This window comes from Myotis davidii, unplaced genomic scaffold (assembly GCF_000327345.1).
Source record: "Myotis davidii unplaced genomic scaffold, ASM32734v1 scaffold424, whole genome shotgun sequence".
Classification (NCBI taxonomy): domain Eukaryota; kingdom Metazoa; phylum Chordata; class Mammalia; order Chiroptera; family Vespertilionidae; genus Myotis; species Myotis davidii.
In genome coordinates, this window is record NW_006295827.1 from 1,533,261 (window position 1) to 1,560,756 (window position 27,496).

A 27,496-nucleotide genomic window follows, 5' to 3' on the forward strand; every position below is an offset into this window, starting at 1 on the left:
ACCTCCTGGGTATGGATGTTTAAAAAATTCTAATTTGAAATAATTTTAGACTTACAGAAAAGTTGCAAAAATAGTACAGAGAATTCCTATAAATATTTCTTCTACCTTCCTTTAATGTTAATATCTTGCATAACCATAGGACAATTATCAAAATTTAGAAATTGGAAAAATACCATTAAATAAAGTATAAACTCTATTCAAATTTCACCAGTTTTTTTTTCACTAATGTTATTTTTTGTGGGCAAGGATCCAATTCAGGGTTACACATTGTATTTAGTTACAATTTTTTTTTCTGTTTCCTCCAATCTATGATAGTTCCTCAGCCTTGCTTTGTCTTTCATGACCTTGAGCACTGGTAAGATCTTTTGTAGAATGTCCCTAAAAGTGAGTTTATTTTATGGTTTCTCATACTTAGATTGAGGTAATGCTTTTTTTTTTCTTTAAGAAAACCATAGAGATGATATGCCCTTCTCAATGAATCCCATGAGGGTCTCATAAGATCGATAAATCTTTTTTTTTTAATGATGTTAACCACTGTTAAAATGGTATCTGCCAGTTATCTGTAGAATTCCTATTTCTCCCTTTGTAATTAATAAGTATTTGAATGAGGGGAGATTCTTTAAGAATATGCAAAAATCCAATTTCTTCTCGAATTTTTATTCATTTATTTATTTTTGTTTTGAATAAAAATGACTATCTTAACCATTTGTAAACGTACAGTTCAGCGGTGTTAAGTATATTCATATTGTTGTGAAACAGAACTCCATAACTTCTTGAAAATCTGAAACTCGAGGGCCCAGCCCAGCTCTGCAGGCGGCTCCACGGCTGCTCCCGCAGGCACGTGGGGGCTTGCTCCCCACCCCGGAAGCTGCAAAGCCCCGAGGCGGGGCGGCCAGGGCGCCAGGCCGGATGTCGCACACGCTCACCTGCAGTAGGCCTCCCTGAAGAGAACTGTAACACGCGGGAAACTCTGTCCAGTGCGAGCACTAAGTCCTGCGTGAACCGTGAAGACGCCGCGTGCAGATGGAAGCGCCGGGGACACTGTGCACGTCTGCTGTCCCTTACACGGCACTTGGCCTCGCTCCCTTCTCAGCATCACGTGACAGTGAGCCCCTCGGAACAGGCCAACGGAGCGGTCCGTTACTTACGGATCATCACAGCTTTGTTTTGCATGCACCAGCTGTGCAAACCTGTCCCTGCTCCAAACCCAGGGCAGGTGGGGGACTGACAGGAAAGACTGCGCCGTGCTCCAGCCAACACAGGTCCGCAGCCTCTGGCTGTATGCACAGGTGGGGGCAGAATAGACACTGACTTCCCATGGAACAGAGCAGCTCAAGAATGTGGAACTTGGCCTCCATTTGATGGCTCTTGTCCGGATGTCACCTAACCTGAGAGGCACTGACACACAGCAGTCCACGGGCCACTTTGTTCAGAGCCCTGCCCGACAGGAGTAAGCTGTACACCTTCTGTGCTCCAGTCTCCTCCTCTGTAAACTGGGGATGAGTTTGCTCGTGATTGTGAGGATTAAATGAATGAATTTATGCAAAAACCTGATAACAGGGCCTGGCATCAACTATGAAGGTATGTACTACTTATTCTTTGATGGCTGGTTGGTTTATTTCCTTTACTTAAGCAACCCTCCGTCCCTGAACCTTTGAGTTGTTGCCACTGGGAAGCTTTGTGAAACAGCAGTCACCCTGGGCCTGTGTGTGCGCACAGGTGCAGTGTATAACCCCCGGCCCCTGCGTGTGTGCAGGTGCAGTGTGTCTGTAATTTCTAGATGTGCTCCCAGTGGTGGGGTCCATGCACAGTCAGTCACCCTGGGCCTCTGCGTGTGTGAGGTGCAGTGTGTAACCCTGGGCCTCTGCGTGTGCGAGGTGCAGTGTGTAACCCTGGGCCTCTGCGTGTGCGAGGTGCAGTGTGTAACCCCGGGCCTCTGCGTGTGCGAGGTGCAGTGTGTAACCCCGGGCCTCTGCGTGTGCGAGGTGCAGTGTGTAACCCCGGGCCTGCCTCTGCGTGCGAGGTGCAGTGTGTAACCCTGGGCCTCTGTGTGTGCGAGGTGCAGTGTGTAACCCTGGGCCTCTGTGTCTGTGAGGTGCAGCATCTGTAGTTCCTGCATGTGCTCCCTGTGGTGGGGTCCCTGCAACCTGAAACGGGCAGGCACCTCGGAAGAACTGGATCTCTGTTACTGGATACAGTTTGTGCATATAGATATATTTAAATCTTATTTAATATTTTAGTGTGGTAAAATGGACATAAAATTTACCATTCTAATAATTTTCAGCTGTACAATTCAGTAGCATTAAGTACATTCATATTTTTGTGCCACCATCACCATCCATCCCCAGAACTTTTTCATCTTCCCCAACTGAAACTCTGTTCCCCTTAAACACTAACCTTCCATTTCCTCTCCCTCCTTCCCTGCACTCCCATCCCTGGCAACCACCACTCACTTCCAGTATTTCATGAGTGAAATTATGCAATATTTGTCCTTTGTGACCGGCTTATTTCACTTAGCAAAATATCCTCAGGTTTCATCCATGTTATAGCATGTGTTTGAATTTTATTCCTTTTTAAAGGGTGAATAATATCCCATTGTATGTGTAGACCACATTTTGTCCATTCCCTTGTCAAGGGCATTTGGTCATTTCTTTAGGCTATCTATATATATAAAAGCCTAAGCGACCATTATGGCGGAATGACTAGAACGACCAGTTGCTATGATGTGCACTGAGCAGGCAGGCAGATGAGTGGTTAGGACGAGCAGGCAAGCAGATGAGCGGTTAGGGGTGAGCAGTCCCAGAATGCAAGAAGGATGTCCAACTGATCCCTGCAGGACATCCCCCGAGGGGTCCTGGATTGTGAGAGGTTGCAGGCCAGGCTGAGGAATCCCTACCCCTTCCCCTCGCCCCCCCCCCTCCTGTGCACGAATTTCATGCACCAGGCCTCTAGTTGTGAATAATGCCTCTATGAACATGGATGGACAGATACCTGAGTGTCTGTGCTCAGCTTTTGTGGGGATGCGTCTGGTAGTGGAATTGCTGGATCATGTGGTGATGCTGTTACAACACTGTTTCCAAGAGGTAAAAATTTTAAATGTTAGCTTTTTGTTTTTTTTCCACCTGATGGAAAAGTAATCTGCATTTCTCGTAAACTGTGTTAAATATTAAAAAAATCTGAAACTCTATACCCATTAAATAACAACTCCCTTCCCCCTCTGCCTCTAGCTTCTGGTAACCACCCTTCTACTCTGTATTTCTATGAATTTAACTACTGTAGATACCTCATATCTTTCAATCTTACAGAACTTGTCTTATAACTGCCTTATTTCATTGAACATAATATCCCCAAGGTTCACCCAAATTGTAGCATGTGACACAATTCCCTTCCTTTTTAAGACTGAATAATATTCCATTTGGGGAATCTCCAGATCCTGGTTGATTCCTAATTATTCATTTATTTATGGAATTAAGTAAAGCATTACTGTCTTTCTAAAACTCAAACAAATGTGAAAGGTGTATCTGTATATTCAGAGAATTGTCACTTCTTCCCTTTTTATGCTCCTCCTCCTGCCACAGACAACCAATTCGTTTAGTTTTTCTATTATCCTTCCTATACTTTTTTTTTTTTTTGCATAAATGAGCAGGGTATGGCTGTTTTTAGGCTCTTTTTACATATTGGCAAATTGCTTTCCAGGAAGGCTGATTCAATAAACCCTCCCATGAGGAGGAGATAATAGTTCCTGTTTTACGGGAACCGCGGGCCATAGTGGATAGTTGATTGTGTAAGTCTTTGGTAATTTGATAGGCAAAATGAACTTCTTGTCCTAGCCTGCATTTCCTTGATCTCCTTTGAGGTTTATGTATGTTTCCAATGTTTCTTGGCTGATTGTATTTCCTCCTTTCTGAGCTCTCTCTTCTTGGCCCACTCATCTTTTGGAGGCTTATGTTTTGTGTGTTTTTAAAAATAGATTTTATTAGGCCCTTTACACAAAGAAAATATATTAAGTCTTTGTCCGCATCACTTTTTGTACATTTCTTTAGAGGACCCACAAACCTTCCGTAGTGTGTCCCTAAAATGCTTTTCCTGAGGAGCTAAGTTTATCCTTTTCATCCAAAGCAACCGAAATCTGTCTTAAAGGGGTGCAAGGAACAAATGGTCAGTGAATCCAATGACCCACTGATAGCCAAGGCAAGAAACACTTCTGTTTGCACATAGAGTTTCTGAAGCTTGTGAGAGATTTTGAGCTTGGTTTGACATATATTGCTCAGTTTCAACTGCACATACTCTATATCATCTAAGATGCTACTTTTGAAAAGAATGTTTGAGTCTGTGCTTGGTTTAATATATTCAATTACATATTAATGAGTTCTAATGAGAAATAAGTTTTGTTTGATGTGAACAAGGAATTTTGAAGCTTGGCTTCACATGAACTGTGTAGTATCCACTAGAACTTGCTCTATTGCCTCATAAGAAATTGGTTTTAAGAAGAATGATAGAGTCTGAGATCGTTTGACCTAAACTGCTTAGTTTTGTCTAAACTTACTCTACATTTTTAAAAAATTTAAAGTGCCAATTCCTGGTTGCTTCAAATTGCTTGATTTCGTTCCGATTTGGTCTGTGTCGTCTTAGGAAGTTAGCTTAGGTATAAATGTGTGATTTTGACATTGTTTTCACTTAACCTGCTTAGATTCACTTTAATGTGCTCTAACTTGCACCAAGATGGGTACTTTTGAGATGGCTGTGCGCTTCTGAGCTTGTGTGCACGTACAAAGTTCGTACAGCACTTATGAAGCTCTTGAGGAGAATGGGACACCTATGTATGTGTGAGTTTTGATGAGTATTTTAGACAGTGCAACTGCATCCTGACTGCCCCCTGGCAGGCAGTCACTGTAAGACACATCCCAATTTCACAGATGCTAAAATGTGAAGGAAAAAATGTGTGACATCGAATCTAAGAAGCAGAACAATCAGTATTTGGTAATGAGGAGTAAAAGGATAAAATAAAAATGTTTCTCCTAGTTTGCCAGCTTGGATAGATGCACCTACTCTATTGTTGTCAGTGTTTTCACCACTATAATAATCATGAGTAATATCCTTGAAATAAAGTTATGAGAATTCCTGGCCATGTGTTAAGGGTAAATTCCTAGAATTGGATAGATTAAAAATTGTGTTTCATTTGCTGCTTCAGTCTCCATTTTTGCAGTGCTATCGAATTTGCTTTCATAAGTTCACAAATCATTTGTACTTCTCTTCTTGCAAATTGCCTGTTAATCCTGTGAGTCAACCTTCCTCTCGGATCCTCATCTCACTTCCATTACTTAATAAAGACCGTTTATAGAATAAGAACCTCAATCATTTACCTGACATGTATTGCAATTATTCTTTCCTAATATATACTTTTATCTATTAGTACTGGCGTGTTTGGATTTTAATATTTTTATTACAATACATTTAAAACATATAGCTAAAATTTAAAATAGTAAAATGAACACCCACTACTTTGCTTTTAAAAATCTTAACATTATTCTACATTTAGTTCAGACTTGTTTTAAAGAAATACCATTTTGCAGATAAACTTGAGGTCTCCATATCTCCTCCCCAATGCCAACCCCTTCGCTATTTCCCCATTTCTTTAACCACTATCATGAATTTGGTAATTTCATTCCATATATTTGCTACAAGCTTAGATATCTACAGATTTTCAATATTATTGTTTTACACTTTTAATTTACATTTTATGTATTTGGCATATACCCCTCTGAACTGTGCCCTCTTCATTTAACATTTCCCCCCAACATTTCTCCATGTTCATACATGTAACTGTACTTCATTCACTTTAGCTGCAGTATATTTGACTATATCAACATGTCACAAGTGATTTATTCATTCTCCTTAGAGTGGATTGAATATTCACATTGTTTCCTCTTTTTTTGCTATTGCAAACAATTTTGCAGTGAATATTTGTAAATAGGTCTCCTTTAGCACTTATGTGAGAATTTCTTTCCTGGATGGTAGAGTATAAAAATCTTCTGCTTTACTAGATGCAATCAAGTTCACCTCCAGTTGTTATATCAATTCACACTCCCAGGAGCAGTGTAATAGTGTTTGCTTCTCCATGTTCTTACCCACATTCTGTATTTAACTTTTGCCAATCAGATAGGTATGAATTGACATTCATTGTCATTTTAATTTGTATTTACATGATGACCTGTGAGATTGAGAATCCTTTTATATGTTTATTCATAAATCATAATTTGCTTGTTCAGTTTGTCCGTTTTTTTATTGGATCTTTTTTTATTGGTAGTAGATCTTTTTAAATGTTCTGTACATAATTGTCTGTTTTGCACATTGTAAATATCTTCTCTCAATGTGTGGCTTGCCTTTTAACTTATTTTCTTCTATTCTGATTGTGAAGAAGATTTATATGAACATAATCCAATTTGTTTATGTTTTATACTTTCTTTTAAATAGATCCGCCTTACCAAAAGATTATAAAGATATTCTTTTATATTTTATTCTAAAATTCTTAAGACTCTGCTTTTGAAATTTAGGTTTTTTAGTCCAGTTAAAATTTACTTGGCTTACTGCTTGCAGTCAGAACTTAGCATTTTCTGTATTTCTCCTGCAACAGTTCTTTCTCCATTATTTTATGATGCTATCTTTTTAATATGTTGAGTTTCCATATATTCTAGGGTATGTTCCTGAGCTTTCTATGCAGTTTAATCCTGTTCAATACTTTGAGAGCATTTCCAAATTGAAGACTATTTCTCAAATAAAATTTTAGAAAATATCCATAAATTACTTCTTCAAAAAAATGGACTTTCCATCATCTCCACCATTTTTTTGTTCTGGAAGTCCTAGAATCCCTACCAGTTGAATGTTGAGGTATCTCATCTTATCTTCCATGTCTCTTAACTGCTCATGTTTTAACATCTCTTTGCCTTTCTATGATGCATTTTGTGTGAATTTCTCAATTGTATTTTTTAAGTAATTAAACCTCTTTTCGTTGCCATTTTGTAAAATTAGACGATGATTTTTCTGTCTGTGATTATGTTGTTTTAATTGATTCTTTTAAAAATATATTTGGTTTTCTTCAGTTCTATTTGCTTTATTTTGTAATCTCTTGCTTTTTTAATCAAAAGTATGTCTTTATTTTCCTCTTTGAGCCTCCTAATATTATAAAAATAGTATTTTGTAACTTGATTTTATATGTTATAATTTGAAAGTCTTTGTCAAACTGTTGTGTAAATTTAATTTCTTATGCATGAGTCTATGTTCTGTTCTAAATGTTGATTTCCTTGGGTATCTTACATGATATATTTTTTCTTGTATTTTGATATTTTTTATTATGGTCTAATTTTTATTTGAATATTTTTGTTTCATTTTCATTTTTCTTATTCCTCTCTGTCTGGTGGTTTGCAATTGCCACCACTGATCCTTCAAGATCCCAATCCAGACCAGGCCTTGTATTGATGTTGGAACCATCACATATTCAATCACAGAGCTAGTTCAGAGCTTGGCTAGCCATATTCACCTTTCTCCCTAAGCCTACAGCTTATTAGGAGCTATGGCCCTAGGCAACATTTTTAAAATAATAGTTTCATTGAGATATAATTTGCATACTATAAGATTTGTATTTGTAAAGTTCACAATTCAGTAGTTTTTGTACAGTCACAAAGTTGTGCAAGCATCATCATGGATTCCAGAACATTTTTATCACCCTCCAAAGAAACCCAGTACCCATTAGCAGTGGTCCTTCTTCCCTTCTATCTCCAGCCTCTGGCAGCCACTAATCCTTCTCTTGCTCTGGATTTGCCTATTCTGGACATTTTATATAAATGGAATCATACAATATGTGGCCTTCTATGTCTGGTTTCTTTCACTTAGCATGTTTTCTTTGTTCATCTATATTGTAGCATGTGTCAGTATTTAGTCCTTTTTATGGCTCAATAATAGTCCATTATATGAATATACTATATTTTATTTATCTAGTCATCAATTGATAGAAATTTGGGATATTTTCATTTATTTATTTATTTATTTATTTATTTATTTTTCTTTATTGATTAAGGTATTACATATGTGTCCTTATCCACCCATTGCCCCTCACCCCACTCCCGTTCATGCCCTCAACCCCCTGGTGTCTGCTTCCGTTGGTTATGCTTATATGCGTGCATACAAGTCCTTTGGTTGACCTCTCCTCGCTTACCCCACCCTCCCCTACCTTCCCTCTGAGGTTTGAGTATCTGCTTGATGCTTCTCTGTCTCTGGATCTATTTTTGTTCATCAGTTTTTGTTTATTATAATCCACAAATGAGTGAGATCATGTGATATTTATCTTTCTCTGACTGACTTATTTCACTTAGATAATGCTCTCCAGAGTTATACTGTTGCAAATGGTAGGAGCTCCTTCCTTTGTACAGCAGCATAGTATTCCATTGTGTAGATGTACCACAGTTTTTTAATCCATTCATCTGCTGATGGGCACTTAGGCTAGTCCATTATATGAGTATACTATATTTTATTTACCTAGTCATCAATTGATGGAAATTGGAATATTTTTATTTTTATTTTATTTATTTTTTGTTGTTAATCCTCACTCGAGGATATTTTTCCATTGATTTTTTTTTAAGGGCGAGTGGAAGAGAGAGGGAAAGACAGAGAAACATCGATGTGAGAGAAACACATTGATCGGTTGCCTGCTGCACAAGCCCTAAGTAGGGCCTGGGCCAGGGAGGAGTCTGCAACTGAGGTATGTGCCCTTGCCTGGAATTGAACCTGGGACCCTTTGGTCTGCAGGCCGATGTTCTATCCACTGAGCCAAACTGGCTAGAGTGGGATATTTTCATTTTTAGACTTATGCATAATTTTGTTGTATCTGTCATCACTGGCTGCCATAACAAAATACCATAGACCGGGTGGCTTAAAAAACAGATAATTATTTCACACAGTTCTGAAAACTGGAAATCTGAAATCAGGGTAGTTTCTCATGAGAGCTCTTTTCCTGGTTGCACATGACCACCTTCTTGCTGTGTCCTCACATGAAAGAAAGAGCAAGCTCTCTGGTGTCTTTTCTTATAAGGGCACTAATTCCATCACAAGGGCCTCACCCTCATGATCTCATTTATACCTAGTCACCTCCCAATGGCCTTGTGTCCAAGTACTATCATATTGGGAATTACAGCTTCAACACATGAATTTGTGGGGGACACTATTTAGTCTAGCATTCTCCCCCTGGTTCCCCAAAATTTATGCTCTTCTCACATGCAGAATATATTACTTTCACCTCAACAGCCCCAAAAGCCTTAACTCATTCCAGAATTAATTTTAAAGTCTAAAGTCCAAGGTCTCATCTAAATATCATCAGATATAGGTAAAATTTGAGGTACTATTCATCCTGAGGAAAAATTCCCCTCCAATTGTGAATCTGAAATCAGACAGATTATATGAAAAACATATGAAAACAGGATGGCATTCCCATTCCATGAGGGAGAAATATGAAAAAAGGAAGGGGTAATGGGTCCCAAGCTAACCCAAACACTGGCAAGACAAATTCCATTAAAATCTTACAGTTTGAGAATAATTTTTTTGTGAGTCAATATTCCAACATTTGGACCCATAGGGCAGCAGTCCCACTTTTATGACCCACTGGTCCCTTGGCTCTACTAGCCAGGGGTCATGCCTCCAAGACTCTGCCAGGTGAGGGTCCTACTTCCAAGGTTTGGGGTAACCCCATCCCTGAGGTTCTGAGGTGGAAGTTGCCTGGCCTATTGAAATTGAAGCGATGACCTTACTCTTGAAACCAAGGAGGTAGCCCTGATCATCGCTGAATCACCTTTGGGGGCATTCTTCCCTTTTTATGAGGAATAGTGCACACTCATAGCAAAATGCTGGGGTCCAGCCCCAACAGGTCCAGGGGTCCCCAAAGGTGTGGATGGAGTCGGCGAAGAAGGAATCACACGGAGACAGTGTTCAGTTGATCAGCAACCTTGCCAGGATCTCTAGCCACAATCTCCAGCCAAGTTCTGTGTCCATGTTCTCTTGCTAGGTTCTCCAGCCAGGTTCTCCAGGTTCTCCAGCCAGGTTCTGTAGCCATGTTCTCTCGCTAGGTTCTCCAGCCAGGTTCGGTTTAGGTTCTCCAGCCAGGTTCGGTCGCCAGGTTCTGTAGCCGGGTTCTTCAGCCAGGTTCTGTCTAGGTTCTCCAACCAAGTTCTGTAGCCAGGTTCTGTCCAGGATCTTTTGACATGTTCTCTCCAGTGAAGTTCTTCTGTCTCTAGGTTCTGTGTAGTTTCTGTCTTCTAAGTTCTGTCTCTAGGTTCTGTCCAAGGTTCTGTGTCTAGGTTCTGTGTGGGTTCTGTCTTCTAAGTTCTGTCTCTAGGATCTTCATCTAAGTTCTGTCTCCTGTTGTCTTGTTACATCTGTATTTATACCAGTTGATTCCAATCCTATCAATCTCTATTCCAAAGGTTACGGTGTTTCTTATCTCCATACCCGCCTGGCACTTAGTTAAGAGGTTTTATTCCCTCCCTAACTTCAGGGGGAAATCCCTACCTGGGGAAACAACCTTTCTCAGAGAGGTGACCTTGGTTAAAAAACATAGTGCCAAGAAGGTGAGCAAACATATTAAGAACAGTATGCCATATATGCCAGGTCCCTTGAAACAGCAAGGATGGACTGGCTCCCGGCAGCAAAATATCTCCATAGTCCAGTCCTGTAAAATCCAGGAAGTCCAACAGCCTTCCTTCATTCTACACTGCTTTCCTTGTCCCCTTTAGTTCAAACTGGCAGTGTCTTTACTAGTATAATACCACCTCCATGCCTGGCTTCTACAGAGATAGCTGATTAAGTTCATGAGTTGCACCCATAATCTCTTTATTGAATGTTTGTTCAGCTAAACCCTTAGTGTTCTTTTCAGAAAAAGTTTTCTCATTTTTAAAAAAATTTCTTTAAAAGTTTTCTCAATTTTTTTACAATATGAATAGACTAGAATTTTCCAAATCTTCAAGTTCTAGGTGTTTTCTTTACTTAACAATTTCTTCTTTAATTCATCTCTCCTCTTTTGCATTTTACTGTAAGGAGTCAAGAGGAACACTTTGCTTAGAAATCTCCTCAGCTAAATATCCAATTTCATCGTTCACAAATTCTACCTTTCATAAAACACTGGAACACAATTCAGCCAAGTTCTTTGGCACATTATAAGAAGGATCATCCTTCCTCCATTTTCAGTAAGATGTTCCTCATTTCCATCTGAGATCTCATCATAATCACTCCTACCATTCATATTTCTAGCATGCACCTCAAAACTATTCTGACCTCTCCCCGTCATCCAGTTCCAAAACTGCTTCCAAATGTTTAGGTGTTTGTTATAGGAGAACCCTACTTCTTGGCACCAAAATCTGTCTTAATCAGTTCAGGCTGCCATAACAAAATACTACAGACTAAATTTCTCACAGTTCTGGAAGCTGGAAGCCTGATATCAGGGTGCCAGCACTTAGAGAAAACTCCCTTCCTAGATTGCGCATGGCCACATTCTCTGTCTTTACATGAGAGGGAGGGAGGGAGGGAGGAAGAGGGGGAGGGCGGAAGGGAGGGAAAGGATCTCTGGAATCTCATCTTATGAAGGCACTAATACCATGAAGAGGCCCCACTCTCAGGATCTCATGTAAACCTGATGATCTCCCAAAAGCCCCACTTCCAGTGGCCATCACACTGGGGATTAGGGTTTCAACACAGAAATTTGGGGGCACACAATTCAGCCCATATCACCTGCTGTGAGCATCAGTGTACACGTTTTTGTGTGGACATATATTTTCAGTTCTCCTGGTTATATCTCTAGAAATGGAATTTCTTGGTCATATGGCAATTCTAGGTTTAGCTTTTGAGAAACTGCCAAACCGTTTTTCACAGCAGCTGCACCATCTTACATTCCCACAAGCAATGTATGAGGATTCTATTTCCTCCACATCCTCGTTAACACTTGCTATTATCCATCTTTTTTATTATAACACCTATTCCAGTGGGTGCTAAATGGTATCTCACTGCGGTTTTAATTTGCATGTCTGTAATGACTAATGGTGTTGAACACTTTTCCATGTGCTTATTGGCCATTTGAGTTATCTTCTTTGGAGAAATGGTCTATTCAAATCTTTTGCCCATTTTTGATTAGATTATTTGTCTTTTTATTGTTGAAAGAATTCTCTTTTTAAATTTTTTTTAAAAATTTTATTTTACTGTTTAAAGTATTACAAATAGTAGTACATATGTCCTTTTTTTTTCTTCATTGATCTTCTCCTGGCCTCCCCTACCCCCTCAGCATATGCCCTCACCCCGCCCTCCAGTGTCTTGTGTCCATTGGTTATGCTTATATGCATGCATACAGGTCCTGTGGTTGATCTCTTACCGCCCCCCCCACCAACACTCCCTAGCCTTCCCTATGTACTTTGACAGTCTGTTCAATGCTGTTCTGCCTCTGTATCTCCTTTTTTGTTCATCAGGTTATAATGTTCCTTATTATCCATAAATGAGTGATATCATGTGGTATTTTTCTTTTAGTGCCTGGTTTTCTTGGGATATAGTCCTAGAAGTGGGATCACTGGGTCAAATGGGAGTTCCATTTTTAAATTTTTGAGAAACGCCATACTGTTTTCCACAATGGCTGCACCAGTCTGCATTCCCACCAGCAGTGAGGGAGGGTTCCTTTTTCTCTGCATCTTCTCCAGCACTTGTCATTTGTTGATTTGTTGATGATAGCCATTCTAAGAATTCTTTATATAATCTAGATACAAGTCCTTTATAGTCTGTATGATCTGAAAGAATTTCCTTTGACAGCATTTTGTAGCATTTCATCTTCAGCCTCCTTTCGTGGACACATTCAGTAAGCCTCTCTTCAGCTCCTGTCTTCAAACAGCAGTGATGTTAGCTCAGATACCCACTCTCAGTCTGGTTCTAGATTCAGGATCTAGCAAGCCCAGGGCTTCAACTTGTGTTTCTGCTGTGTCCTATCCACAAAAATATTTATCTTGTACTTGAGCCTCAGTTTACCTTTCAGTTCTCCCTTTTGTGTTTTGTCCATCATTGCTGAGTTTCCAGCAAAGAGCATCATTCAGCTATGAATTCACAGCATCGAATTGCCCTGGAAGACCTCCAACAATATTGCTTACAGTATTTTTCTTTGTGTGTACATTTTTTTTCGTTGTGAAGTTAGAGTTATTGAAATCTTTATATGATTTCTCCCTTTGCTTTTACAGTTAGAAAGGTCTCTCAAATCAAAAAAAAGAAACATGATCTTATGATTTTTTTCTCATGATTTGTTTCCTCTTTATGTTTAACTCACTAGTTCCTCTGGGGATCTATCTAATTAGTGTATAAGTAAGGATCCGAGTTGTGTACTTATTATGTCAGACTAATGATTTTTAAATACCATTTCAATTATGTATAAAATGTCAATATCAACTTTGCATCTATTTCAGATCCTTTGGTTTCAACTCTATCCCATTATTTGATTTTTTTTTTCATTCCTGGATCTAATGTGGGAAGCATATCGTTTGTATGTTTCCTGTAAGCCTAGCATAGGGCCTGTTATATTATAGGTGCTCAACAAATATTTACTGGATGATTTTACAACTGAAGGTTGGAATGGTGGAAAAACACAGAGGGAAAGTGTTATAAGATGGTGAGGAATTTTTGGAATGGCTGACCATTACATTAAAGAACCAAAACTAGTACCTGCATAGCACCTAGCACATAGTAGGCACTCAATGAAAGAGTTAATATCTGAAAAGGAATTTGAAGTCATAAGTTCTTCATTAATTTACTTCCTCCAACTGAGTTTTTTTTCCCCTCTCCTTCATTTTAGCTCCAACCTACCTCAAAATTCTTAGGCAGACTCATCCTTCACTTTCAAAACCTGCTCTGCCCCATCTGCCCTCCAGAGCTCCTCACAGAAACCCATAGCTCTATGCCAAGTCAGGCCACAAGGTAAAAATTGTTGGGACAAACTGAGAAAAATGAAAGTTATGATGATAACCTTTGTGTGTCGAAGTCTCAGACCTTTCTCCCCAATGCCTGGCCTGTCGTTTCAGGCCCACTGTAATCTGGCTCACAAAGCATTACAGAATAAAAGGAACATTGACTTCAATTCAGGATCCACGGGCTTTTGCCTCTATCTCTTTTATTAGCTCCGTGACTGTTGGCAAGTTATATAACTTTTCTGAGTCATAGTTTATTCATCTGTAAAAAAGAGGCAAGATTTGCTTAGAGGGACATTATAAGAATTAAATGAGATAACTTAGATAAGAGAGTTCTGTAATGAGCACAGTGCAGTATTTGCATGATAACCACGTCCACATGACCTTCCCTCATTTCCAACATGAAGTCTCTGCTGCAGACAGCACAGGATTCTCCCTCTCCAGATTCCACCCGTCGTTGAAGGCCCAGCCTCAACCCCACCTCGCTCCGAATACTTCTCTCCACTTCCATGGGCGTGCTCAGTAAGCCTTTCTTTAGCTCCTATTTTCAAACAGCGCAGTAATTTTAGCTCAGATGTCCCACTCGAAACCTGATTCTGGAAGAAGGGTCCAGAAGATGACAAAGAAGCATCCTTTCCTTCTTTGAATTTCTTTTATTTCATAAAAGCGAAGGCTCAATCATTCCCTGCTTGTCTTATGGGGGTTGCATATCTTCAAGTGAATCTTCAGTTCTGTGTAAGAAGGGCCATGCCACATTCTCCTTAATATACTCCATAGTGCCTTCCAATCTAGACCCACAGTAGAAGCTCAATATTTGTTACCATCTGAATGGTAAAGAAAGCATAATGGTTGTAATTTCACTAGGCTGACTGTGTGTGTGTAGTTGTATGTTGGGTTGTGTTAAATCACTGAAACTACAGGGTAGGTCTTCAATAGTGGTATGTGTTTGATGCTGCAAATAGCCAGCCCTTGAAACTACAGTGGACCTAGGAAAGAGTCAGGGTCAGGATCAGCAGGACACTACAGTGGAGGTAGAAATAGAATCACAGAATGTGACTTATTCCAACCTTATTATTTTATAAGAAAGGAAACCAAAGCCCGAGTGGCTAATTGCTTTTCCAAGGTCAACCCACTGACCAGGCCCCGGGTCCCCTGGTTCCTCATGCAGTGCTCTTTCTTCTGTGGTGTGTTCAGCTCCTTACATGGTACTCCAAGTTGAGATTCATACGTAGAGGAGAGGTGCCAACAGACCAGCATGGGAGAGGAGCCATAGGAATAGTCCAAAAGGTTGGGAGATGCACAAGAACAGGTGAAATCCTCATATTCCATCAGCAGCACTGTCCTTCTGCTAAACTAACTTGCTTGGAAGCTGGAGAGGTCTCCTGTTTGGGCTTTTATCAAAGTCCAAAACAGTAAAGCATGAGACCTCCGCTCATCCCAATGGCAAAGAAAGCCTTTGAGCAGCAAATGATGCAAAAAACATCCTGTCTCCCTGCATTATTTGTTTTTCCATTTGTTTCGCTCACCCTTTCATTTCTGACTATGGAGCAGCTGTCTTTCTTCAGACAGAAGATGACAAAGAAGCCTGCGCTTGGGTCAAGAGGAATTCCTACCCTCCCCCTAAAGTGTAAACTAATTATTCTGCAGGAGCATGTGTGTGTGTGTGTGTGTGTGTGTGTGTGTGTGTGTGTGTTCAAGCAAATTACACCCTTCACTCCCTCCATTATGCCTGGGCCTGAACAACACCATGCTGACTCACACTAATGATGCTGTCAGAGGCTTTACCTATGATTTTCCAAGCAGCAGGTTTTGGGTGAGCAGAGCAAGGGCTATCTGATCAAACCACAGCCGTCTCCTCTCACAGACACCTGGGAAGAACAAAAAGTCATCACACTCAGGAGAGGGAGCAGATGTAGCTTGGGCAACAGCATGGCAATGCCGGCTGCAAACGTGCAGGGCTCTCAACTACAGTGGACATAGGAAAGAGACAGGAGGCAGAGTCAGGGTCAGGGTCAGCAGGACACTCTGGGCAATACAGTTAGAAGTAGCATAGAATGTTGGCTTTGGAAAGAGCAAATTTTATAAATCATTTATTCCAACTTTATAATAATAAATGTGTAATATGCTAATTAGACCAGATAGTCAAACGACCTTCCGGATGTTTTCCGAACAACCTTCCGGGTGAAGCCAGGGCTGCGAAGGCCGAGCCCCTTGCATGAATTTCGTGCATCAGGCCTCTAGTTATTTTGTAAGAAAGAATTCTATGGTATTTACTTGTGTGTGTCCACTTGACTGGGCTAAGGGATGCCCAGATAGCTGGTCAGCATGATTTCTGGGTGTGTCTGTGAGGATGTTTCTGGAGAAGATTAGCATTTGAGTTGGCAGACTGAGTAAAGCAACTCACCCCGACTAATGCCATGGTATCATACAATCCATGGAGGGGCTGAATAAACCAAAACAGCAGAGGAAGGGCAGATTTGTTCTCATTGTGTGAGGTAGGTCATCCTTCCCCTGCTCTCAGACATCAGTGTTCCTGGTTTTCACGTCTTCAGACTCAGCCTGGATTACACCACTGGCTTTTCTGGTTCTCCAGCTTGCAGGTGGCAGGTGGTGGAGCTTCAGCCTCCGTAATCATATAAACCAGAATAACACAGAAACCAAGACCTGAAGCGGCTGTCTTTCCAATGTCAACACACAGAGCCAGGCCCCAGGTCCCTGGACTCCCCATGCAGTGCATTCAGTCCCTTACGTATTTTCCCAAGTCCAGGTTGCCTTTAAAGAATGAGGACATGCGGATTTTGGAACTCTTCTCTACTTTGGATGGCTATTGTGAGGATCCTGCATTTGAAAGTGTCTTTTCAGGGTCTGTGACAAAGCATGAGAAGAGCTTGGTAGGTGAGAGTGGTATTTTGGGACCACAAAGAAGAAGCTATGGAATCTACATTCCAGAGCATGTTAGTCTGTGTCTGTATGATATCAAGAAGGCAAGTCTGGTGGTGATGAACTCCCTCAGCTTTTGGTCATCTGAGAAAGTCTACCTCTTCTTCATTTCTGAAGGACAGATTTTCTGGGTTCAGTAATTCCAGTTGGCAGTTTTACATCTTACTACTTGAATATATCATTCCACTCTTGCCAGAAGCCAGTCCACCCTTGCTGCTTGACACAGTCGCTGCAAGGAAGAAACATCTGCACAGCATATGTTTCAAGGGACCTGGCATACATGGCACATGTTTGCTCGCCCTCTTAGTGCTATGTGTTTTAACCAGGACTACCTCTCCGAGAAAGGTTGTTTCCCCAGGTGGGGATTTTTCCCTGGAGTTAGGGATTAACAGGACTAAGGAAAGGAATAAATCAGTAAAACCCCTTAACTAAGTACCAGGCGGGTAGTTAATCACCTTTACTAGGAACAATCACACTTAAGCCACATAATCTTTACTTAGGATAATCTCCTTCAGTTACTTCCTTGTAGTTTAACAGAACAGTAGAGTAGTGACCTTGGAATGGAGATTTCCTGGCATCAAGGTTTCCGCTGAGAAATTTGTTGACAGACTTATGGGGATTCTCTTGTATGTACCAAGTCACTTTTCTCTTGATGCTTTTAAAATTCTCTTTGTCTTTAACTTTTGATAATATAATTATAACATGTCTTGGTGTAATCTTTGGGTTGATCTTGTCTGTGAACTTTTGAGTTTCATAAATCTAGATTTCCCTACTCCTCTCAAGATTTAGGAAGTTTTCAGCCATTATTTCTTTAGATCAGCTTTCTGCCCCTATCCCCTCTTATCCTCTGGGATCCCCATAATGCCTACATTGATTACTTTATGATATCCCATAAGTCCTACAAGCTTTCTTCACTTTTTAAATATTTTTTCCTTTTTCTGCTTTGAATGAATGACTTCAAATGACCTTATTCAAATTCATTCTTTTTCTTCTACCTTCTTTACAGATTCTTTTTTTATGCTGTTGAAGCTCCCTATTGAATTTTTCATTTCAGTCATTATACTAGTATTCTTCAGCTCCAGAATTTCTGTTTTGTTCCTTTTCATAGTTTATGTCTCTGAACAAATCCTCCTTTTGGTTCATGTATTATTTTTCTGATTTTGTTGAGTTGTCTGTATTTTATTGTAGTTTCCTGGGCTTCCTTGAGATAATTATCTTTAATTATTTATTAGGCAATTCAGAGATTTATATTTCTTTGGGGTCAGTTACCAGAGCTTCATTAGTATTCTTTCGTGGTGTCATGTTTGCCTACTTTTTTCATTATTGATGTAACCTACATTGATGTTTGTTCATTTGAAGAAGCAAACCCTCTTTGCATACTGGTTTGTGTCAGATAAAGACCTTCTGCTGGGATTGCCTGTATGATCACAAGTGAGTGGGGTTGGAGCTGTTGTGAGGTCTGTGGGTGGGGGAAGTGAGTGTGGTTCCTACTGGGTCCCCAGCTGGAAGGAACTACTTTCAGGCCCATAATCAAGCACAGCTGGATGCACAGACAGCAGGCCTGTTCCCAAGGGTGCAGATGGATGTGGCTTCTGCCAGGTTCCTGAATGTGCTTCCTGAGTGGGCCCCTGAACAGGGAGAACTGACTCTGAGATTGCAGTACAGCAGGCCTGTAGCCAATCTCAGGGGTGCATCGGGGTCCAGTGGGCTTGATACCAGGGGTAAAGACTGGCACCACTGGGCCCCAGAGTAGTCAGGGCTGACTCTGGACCATGGTTGACTGGACCTGGAGCTGGAATAACAGGACAGATTCAGGATCTTCAGTTGGGACCAAGGTTGGTGAGTTTCTCACCAGGGGTATTGATGGGTGTAGCTCCCAGGTCCCTTAATGGCTGGGGTTGAGAGGCTAAGTCCAAAGGAGAATGGGACTGCTTTCAGTCTGCAGCTGAAACCACATTCTGCCAGCTTGCCAGTGGGATGTGGGCATGCCTTCTCAGAGCAGCTCTCTTTGGTCTTGGGCTGCACTTGGGTGTTTCAACCTTCTACCTGGTTTCCAAAGTTCCCACACAGGCACTTTTGGCCATGAATGGATGCCACAGAGTTATTTGTAGGGGGAGGATTGAGCTGGAGACCTCCTATTTTGTTGACATCACTCCCTTCTTTTAGCATAATAGTTTTGAGTCTCGTGCATGTTGTGTCATGTATCAGTACTTTGTACCTTTTTATGGTAAATGAATTACTTTTAATAACTGCACATTAGTTCATTCTGCAGATGTAACATAATTTATTTAGCCACCTTCATTCATGGATATTTAAATATATTTTTGCTAACATATTTAATGATTCATTGAACAATCTCTGTGCACATGTACAAATATTTTTGTAGGTTTTTAAGGGTGATTTCTTTTAAACATATGTGGTAGTTATTTAATTAATTAGCAACTAATTTAATTAACTTGTCAGCCAAAATAGCTCAATTCAACTGGCCATTTCAGCCAAATTGCTGAACCAAGAGCCCCATGTTGACACCAAGAAAGCATTCTGGAAAGGAAAAAGTTACAGCGAGAAAGGGACGTGAATCCAGTAGTGATTCTAATACACCTTTCTTCCTAGCCACAGGGGAAAGCATGTGTATCTTCCCAATATAATTACCTTCCCGGTGTTTAATGAATACAACTTTAATTCATGTTATACAATTTAAATCTGCTAGAATTCAAGACATGGGGGAAGTTTCCTTGCACTTGCTGATCTGGTACATAAAAGTAAAGCTTTAAATGTCTGAGGATTATTGATTTGGTTGTTTACTTGGAGAAATCCAGTGGGGTGTCCTTTGAAGCAATTACCCAAAGTGTTTCAATATGTTAAGCAACTCTTAAAAGAAGCCCCAGAGAAGGACCCTGGCTGGTGGAACCAGAGCCCTGGCAAGGCTCATGAAGTTCCAGGACCAGATCTGACAGTTACAAGGGTCACCTGGAGAGACTATTAAAAATGCAGATGCCCACTAAATCTAAATCTATGGCAAGAGGCCTAACTATCTATATTTTTTAAACCAGTTCTTCAAATAATTTTTTAAAAATATATTTTATTGATTTTTTACAGAGAGGATGGGAGAGGGATAGAGAGTTAGAAACATTGATGAGAGAGAAACATCGATCAGCCTGCCTCCTGCATACTTTCCACTGGGGATGTGCCTGCAACCAAGGTACATGCCCTTGACCGGAATCGAACCTGGGACCCTTCAGTCCTCAGGCCAATGCTCTATCCACTGAGCCAAACCGGTTAGGCTCTTTAAATAATTTTAATCTACACCAAAGCTTGAGGACATTAGACCCAACCATTGAAGAACTCAATAGTTTAGCGCCTGCAGCAAAAGAGCCTTCCCAAATGGCCCCTCTGCTCACACTAAGGAATGCCATAAGAATCTGCTGTACAAACCCGGTCTTGTATATTGCAGACATGCTGTTGAAGCTGTTGCTTTGTTCTTTCTATGAAGCTCCAAATGAAAAAACAAAACAAAACAATTTAGACCCACTGGTTCAAGAAATTTTGGTTTATGCCAGAGAAGTAATATAATCTGAGAGACAGGGATCAAGAACAATGAAAATGTGTAATAAATCGTATTTCTTATTTTATTTTTGTGGCCAGGATACTGTCCCCAATTTTATAGCTATCTTTTTGCCTTATTGAACCATATATAACTCTTGAGTTTCTACCTGACATACCCCTCTGTTATATCTTTATTTTCTTATGTAATAATTTAAAATTTTGTTTCCTATTTAACATATTTATATTCTTGTATGCTACCTTCAAGCCTTTGTAGAAGGGGGCATGGTGTGTATGAGACTGGATATGTAAGCTTCTTTGTTTATGTACCTACTAGAGGCCTGATGCACAAAATTCATGCTAGGGGCTCAGCCCTCACAGCCGTGGTGGCTTGCCTCTGCTCTCACAGCCCCGGCTTCGTCCAGAAGGACGTCTGGAAGGTCGTTCGGCTGTCCTGTCTAATTAGCATATTATGCTTTTATTATTATAGATTTAAAAGTTTCAAGTACTGATTATCTTGTGCAGGCAGTAGCATCATGGGATCTCTCTCTCTTCCTCAATCCTTTTAACATTCTTACCAAAGAAGGTGCTAAGAATGTTACTAATGGAAGGGTGAGGGCATTGACCCAAAAGCTGCAAGGAAGATGCTATAATTAAAATGAATGTTTTGGAGAGCTTCACAATGAAACAAATCTAGATGACATTTCCTCCAAGGGTCCTTTTCTCCCTCCCTGTCTTTGCCTCGCCTCTGGGGTTTGATGAGCCTGGTTGGCTCAACAGATCACAGTGTCATTTCCTTCCTCAGCCAGTTTGCTGAGTCCCAGAGTCTGGGCCATAGACAGTTCTCTTGACCTTGGCCGGGCGCCTGACATTTCTTGCAGAAGCAGCGGGCCAGAACGTGTGGATGGAACAGGATAAACCCCTCTCTGCTTCTGGGAAAACATCTCCTAGTTTACATGCTGGTGATGGTGGCTTAGCAGTATCATCTTCAAAAGGCAAGGATAAGATGGTTTTAATAGAGGAAGAGATTTGTTCTACCACTCATGCCTTTAATCTGCTCTGGCAGAACTGGCTCCCACAGTGGGCATGTCTGAAGCAGGGGCTCACATCTCAAGACTTTCCGCTGAGGCCCTAGAGAAGTGAGAGTGCAGTACAGACCGAGACCGGCCTTCACGTGCTGCACAGATGGCAGGGCGCCCACAGGACTGAGCTGGCCACAAAACCTCTTGCAAAGGTCCCTCTGGCTGTTCTCTGAATCGAGTCCCTAAAACACAAAACACTCAAACAGATAAGGCTCAAAATCATAGACAGCAATTATTTGTTTCCTGACCCACCCAGCAACAATGCATGTGTTTAGAATTTGGCTGTGCTCATCTTTACTTTCAGAAGTGAATCAACAATTCAACTGTTTATGTCTCACCAGCAGTAGCAGTCCTTGCTCTCATGCTGATGAGTAAATTTTTTCCTATGGAAGCAGGTGGGTTAAGTGGTTCACAGCACCTACAGCAGCAAGCTATGAACAGAAAGCAAAGGGAGTTATCGCTCTAAAGAGGTATTGGGAATTTCTGTGGGTTACTGACACGTTTTCGTAGCATCTTGTGTTGCTTTATCTGCACAAGGGCAATATTCTCTCCTCTGGCAACTGAGGCACATGGGGTGCAAAGGCTGAGCCTAGAATTATGCGCCGGCAGGTAGTGGGTCAGCATCACCTCCATGTGCCGAGACTCATGTCCTGCCATACTCCTTAGTGCCAGCTTGCAGCGGGTGATGAGCTGACTGGCCAGAGAAGAGATCAAAGGCTGGGAAAGGTGTAGGTGGGGTGAGGCATGGCAGACCTGAGGGAGGCCACCTACCTCAGGCCCAGCATCCTCTAAAATGAAGTCATCATGTTTTTCCCCACATTCTTTCAGCTCAATTAGTTTTACCAAAGACATTTAAATACTTAATGCTTTAAAATGATCTGTTTTTTTTAATTCAGTAATGTGTTTGTTTTTGCCTGTAAATGATTTGACTTCACAGCACATAAAATAAATGGGAAATCTCAGCATCGTTCTCATGTTAGAAGTCGCTATCCAGAAATATCTATTTTGGTGCCGCAATTTTTTTTTCTTTCTCTTTCATTTGGGAAAGATGAAAACTGCAAAGTCGTTTATTTCCCCTAAATTAGCCATGTGACAACTCAGAGCTATTAATAACCACTCCCCACAGCATCCCTGTTTATGTCTCAGAGGGGTCAAGTGGCGATTGCCACGGAGGGAGGATGGCCAAGATAAATGCGAGCCACGTAGCAGAAATGCAGCCTGACACAGTGGGGAGGGGAGGACAGATGTGACCCAGAGGTCCCCCAGCCGCTGCCAACTTGTAGGTGTAAGAGGGACCATGGCACGGATTGCCCTTCAGCTTGACTGCGAGTCGAGCCCTCGGGATGGATGGCCCCCTCCACACACTCCTGGCGCTGCTGGGGCCGCTAATTCTGCCCTTTACTGTGTCTATTCCTACCTCTGCTGACCAACTCCTGCTGCCCCGGGGCTGGCTTCCCGGGGCCATGGCTACTTCTGTCTCTCAGGACCTGGAGGGTGCTGCCACTTGGTCCCAGGTCTCAAACAGGAAGCCGGCTTTTGCTTAATTTTACCATCACACAGCAATGTTCCTATTCCTTAGGTGGGTGTTGTTTGGGGCCAAATCACACCCTCCAGCTACTGTAAACCCTTGCATTTTCACCACTTCCCAGAGGCTTTCTTCCTATAGCTCAGTGGTTCTCCACCTTGGCTGCACTTTAGAATCACCTGGGAATCTTTTCAAAATCCTGATTTCTGGGCCTCATCCTCCGGAAAGTCTGTTTCTTTGTTATGGGGTGGGGCCACAACATGAGTAACAAAGAAACAGAATTTCCAGAGGATGGGGCCCAGAAATCAGGATTTAAAAAAGATTCCCAGGTGATTCTAATGTGCAGCCAAGGCTGAGAACCACTGCTATAGCTGGAGCCGGAGTGACGTGGGAAGCCCTGCTGCCCTCCTGTGGGTGACCACCACGAAGACCAGAAACGAGCTCACCTGCAGAGTGAGAAGAACGCACGCTGGTGTCGGGTGGCCTGGGTCACATCCTGGCTGCCTCGGGACCTCCCCAGCAGTGGCAGACCTTTCTCTCATTCTGATGAGTAAATTCTTTTCCTAGGGAAGCAAATGGGAGCAGGTGGATTAAGTGGTTCACAGCACCTACAGCAGCGAACTAAATCACCTACTCTCTTCTTGCCTCCGTTTCCCCATCTATAAAACGTAATTATAATATAGAGGGTGTCCCAAAAAATGTACACACACACTTTGAATAATTATAAAGGTGGTGCTGATTAAAATGCATTTCATTTTCAAAATGAGCTATCACCTGGTAAAATAGGTATGCATTTTTTGGGGATACTCTGTATTTATACCTTCTAAAGGCCGTGTGGTATTAAGTGAAGGGAATCTATGATCTTAGCAAAGAAAGGTATCACAATAACAATGATGAGTGAGTCCAAGTTTTCTGAAAAAAAATGGAAATCTCTCCAAAATGTCCAGATTTGAGGAAATCTCAGCAGAAGAAGCAAGAAAAACTCACCTGCAGGGAGAGCACTTCTCTGAGGAGAAACCAGGCCCCAAACACAGACCAAATAATCTAAGATGCCCTGGGGGCTCCCAGGTCCCCGTGAAGCATGAAGTAGTCCCCAGAATAACCTCTTCAGCTTTCTGAAATGCTCAGGATAAAGACACTAAAAATTGCCTTCTGGGTTAAAATATAAAATGCTTGAAATGTCAGACCGTGCTGATCAGAGAAGTAGCAATTGAAACACCTGCTGTTTCTGTAATGGACAGTAGTTTGTAAAGGACAGCATCCTTGTCCACTGACCATAAAACATTCAGCGACAGAGCTGCATTCAGTTTGCAATGCCAAAGGTTCTGCTCAGGCAGGGAAGGGCTCTCCTTCAAGTTAAAATCATAATGGCCAGGCATCAGGGTTTCTTAATTTCCTTCACAGCTGAGTCACTTTTGCTCCGAAGAAGACTACAAAGTCCTTTAAATCCACCCCCTCATTTCCATTTCTTGTAGAGTGATCATTGTCATTCTTTCCGGCTGCCTAACATCTGAAAGCCCTTAATACAGCCCACCTTTAATATAGAAGCTAAAAGTGCAAGATACTAATTTTTCCAGCTCCCCTTGCAGCTAGGCATGGATGTATGGCCAGGCTCAGTGGATCATGTGCCCCTCCCTGCCTAGACTCCAAGTCAGAGGTTAGGAATGGAAGAAGTCCTAATTTCGATCCAGATTCCTGAGTCATCCTATCTAATAATAGACAAACATGGTAATTGACCGTACCTTTGCTATGCCTCCCATTGGCTAATCAGCTAGATATGCAAATTAACTGCCAACAAAGATGGCGGTTAATTTGCATATGTAGGTGTGAAGCGGCCAAGCGAAAACTGAAGGCGACTCCAGCTGGGGCAGCGAAGGCTTGAAGGCGGCTCAGGCCAGAGCAGCGAAGGCTTGAAGGTGGCTCCGGCCAGAGCGAAGGCCTGAGTCCCGAGTGCCGGAGGAAAACCGGTGCAGGCAGCCAAGGGAAAGGAAGGCCTATTGCATGAATCTTTTCATGCAACAGGCCTCTAGTAGAAGATAATTCTCATGTATCCCAGTGGAGGGTTGGGAAAAGCATTATAAAGTGGCAGCCATTGTACAGCATGACCTTGAGCATCATTCCAATTTTAAGGATCTCAGATGTAGTTCTCAGGCCTTTCCAGGACTTCTGTGAGTTCTCATTATGGAGCTGAAGCTCCTCCTCTTGTTGGCATATACTTCCTTCTCTTCACCTGGCTACCTCCTGCTCATTCCTTTAGATTGGGCTCAAACACCCCCTCCAACAAGAAGCCTTCCTTGACATACCTCTCCTTCCATCAGACTATTTAGACTCCTTGACATGAGGGAATAAGTCTAATTTATTATTTTATCACAAGTGCCAGACTGTAGATATTCAATCAATACATCTGTATTATTTTCCTACTAGTGGCCCAGTACACAAAGTTTGTGCACATTAAAAGGGAATTAATTAGAGGAAATATTTTAATATTGCTATTTGCCCTTTATAATATAAGTGTCATGGATGAAAGAAAATTAGTAAAATGTATATGAAAATCTTCCTCCTGTCAGAGTCTGGGTCACACCATGGGACCCAGAGTCAAGTCCCCGCCCATCTGCGCGTGCCTCAAAATCGTGAGAGACCCAGACCTGGCCGGTCCCAACCCCATTGGGTGAGACCCAGACCGGCCAGCCCCACTCCTATTGAGCCCTGCTGGGCAGGAGGCACAACCTCAGGTCCCCTCGCCTGGTGGCAGGCAGTGGGGGTGCAGCCTCAGGTCCCCTGGCCAGCACCGGGGTAGAGGGGGTGCGGCCACATACCTAGGTTGCAGGTTGCATCCAGGTTTGCATACTGGAGGCAGGCAATGGATGTTTCTCTCTTTCTCCCTTCTTTCTCTACAATCAATTAATTCTCAGGTGAAGATTTTTTTTAAAAGTAGAAAATTGCTAGTCCTTTAAACCCTCTCTGTCCTCCCACCCTCGCCAGACATAACCATTAGCCTAACTTTTTAATTATTATTTCCTAGATTTCTTTATAGTTCAACCTATGTAACCGTCCTAAACAATACAATCTAGTATTGCCTGCTACTCAGTCATGTAAATGGAATCACACAGTAGCCAGCCCTGCTCACACCCTGCTGGTGCTGGAGCCACCACTCGTACCAGCTGCTGGTGCCCGGTGCCGGTTTAGATCACTTGGTGCCGGGTGCGAGCCATAGCTGCCAGCCCGGATCGCCCCTGAGGGCTTCTCTACCTCCCCCTGCTCCTGAGGAGTGATCAGGGCAGCAGCCGCCGCTCACACCTGCTGTCAGTGCCAGCCCCACTCGCACCGCTGCTGGCACTGGCCCCAATCGGTCCACGCCATCAGCAGGTGCGAGCGGGGCCAGTGCTGTCAGCGTGTGGGAGTGGCGGTGGCGGGAGTGGGGCTGCCAGCATACAGGGGACTGGGGACTGCGGCGGGAGGGCCCAGGTGGGGATGCAGAGGATGGGCCAAGACCTGCCCCTGTACCTACCGCAGCCTCGCAGCTCACAGTTATTTTCAAGGTGCACGAATTTGTGCACTGGGCCCCTAGTATTAAGTAAATTTAACCATAATAAAATGCTGGAAGTAAAAGGGAGATGAAACTGGTCTTTACAGAAACCTTGTGCAGGGAAAGGGGTGTGTGTGTGTGTGTGTGTATGTGTGTGTGTGAAGCCATGTGTCTGCTTTGGGTTGGATGGGCAACTACTCCAGTGGCTTAGCTCGGAGGTCATGGGCTTGAAGCAGGGTCCAGTGATGGAGCTGAGCACTTAAATGAGCTCAGTTAATTCTGGGAACCCAGAACTATAATGCTTTGGACCCCCAGAGGTCTTGTAGGGTTGAGTAAATCGAGTCCTCGGTCCATGAGGTCCATGTTCAACCTTTCATTTCTGTCTGCCTAGTACCTCACACACTGAGTTGCCCAGACTTACACCTCAAGCATTGTTAAGTGAATAAACAACTGGGGAAGAGAATGGCTCTAAAGAACTCACAGTTTGGAGGAGGCCTAGATATTTTTTCATGACTTTACGCAAACTGCCTCGGAGGAGGTTGTGAGCTACGTTGTGGAATAGCAGCAACCCCGCTGCTGCTGAGAAGGAGACATTTGGTTCTCAACAGAAGTGGGTGGAGACACTGAAACACACCATCTGCGCCCTTAATGCGGGCCTCAATCTGTCCTGTTGCTGGAGAAACCTAGATCAGACCTATCGCTGGTTCAAACTGTAAGAACCCATCCTGGCCAGTGTTTCTAAGTGGTTAGAGCATCAGCCTGTGCACAGAAGTGTCTCAGGTTTGATTCCCGGTCAAGGGCATGAGTTGCAGGTTTGATTCCCTGGCCCTGGTTGGGACTTGTGCGGGAGGCAACCAATTGATGTGTCTTTCTCATATTTATGTTTCCCCCTCCCCCCCCCCCCCCATCC

General features: G+C 42.3%; 1 long non-coding RNA gene across 1 annotated transcript; it reads right to left on the bottom strand.

Moving 5' to 3' along the window:
- Window positions 1-2,324: 2,324 nt before the first annotated feature.
- LOC107184243 lies at window positions 2,325-21,532 on the bottom strand. Its single transcript, XR_001515071.1, has 3 exons — window positions 21,523-21,532; window positions 4,871-4,876; window positions 2,325-2,416 (listed from the first exon to the last, which is right to left on the bottom strand). It is a non-coding gene; the product is annotated as an uncharacterized LOC107184243 (long non-coding RNA).
- Between the last annotated feature and the right edge of the window lie 5,964 nt (window positions 21,533-27,496).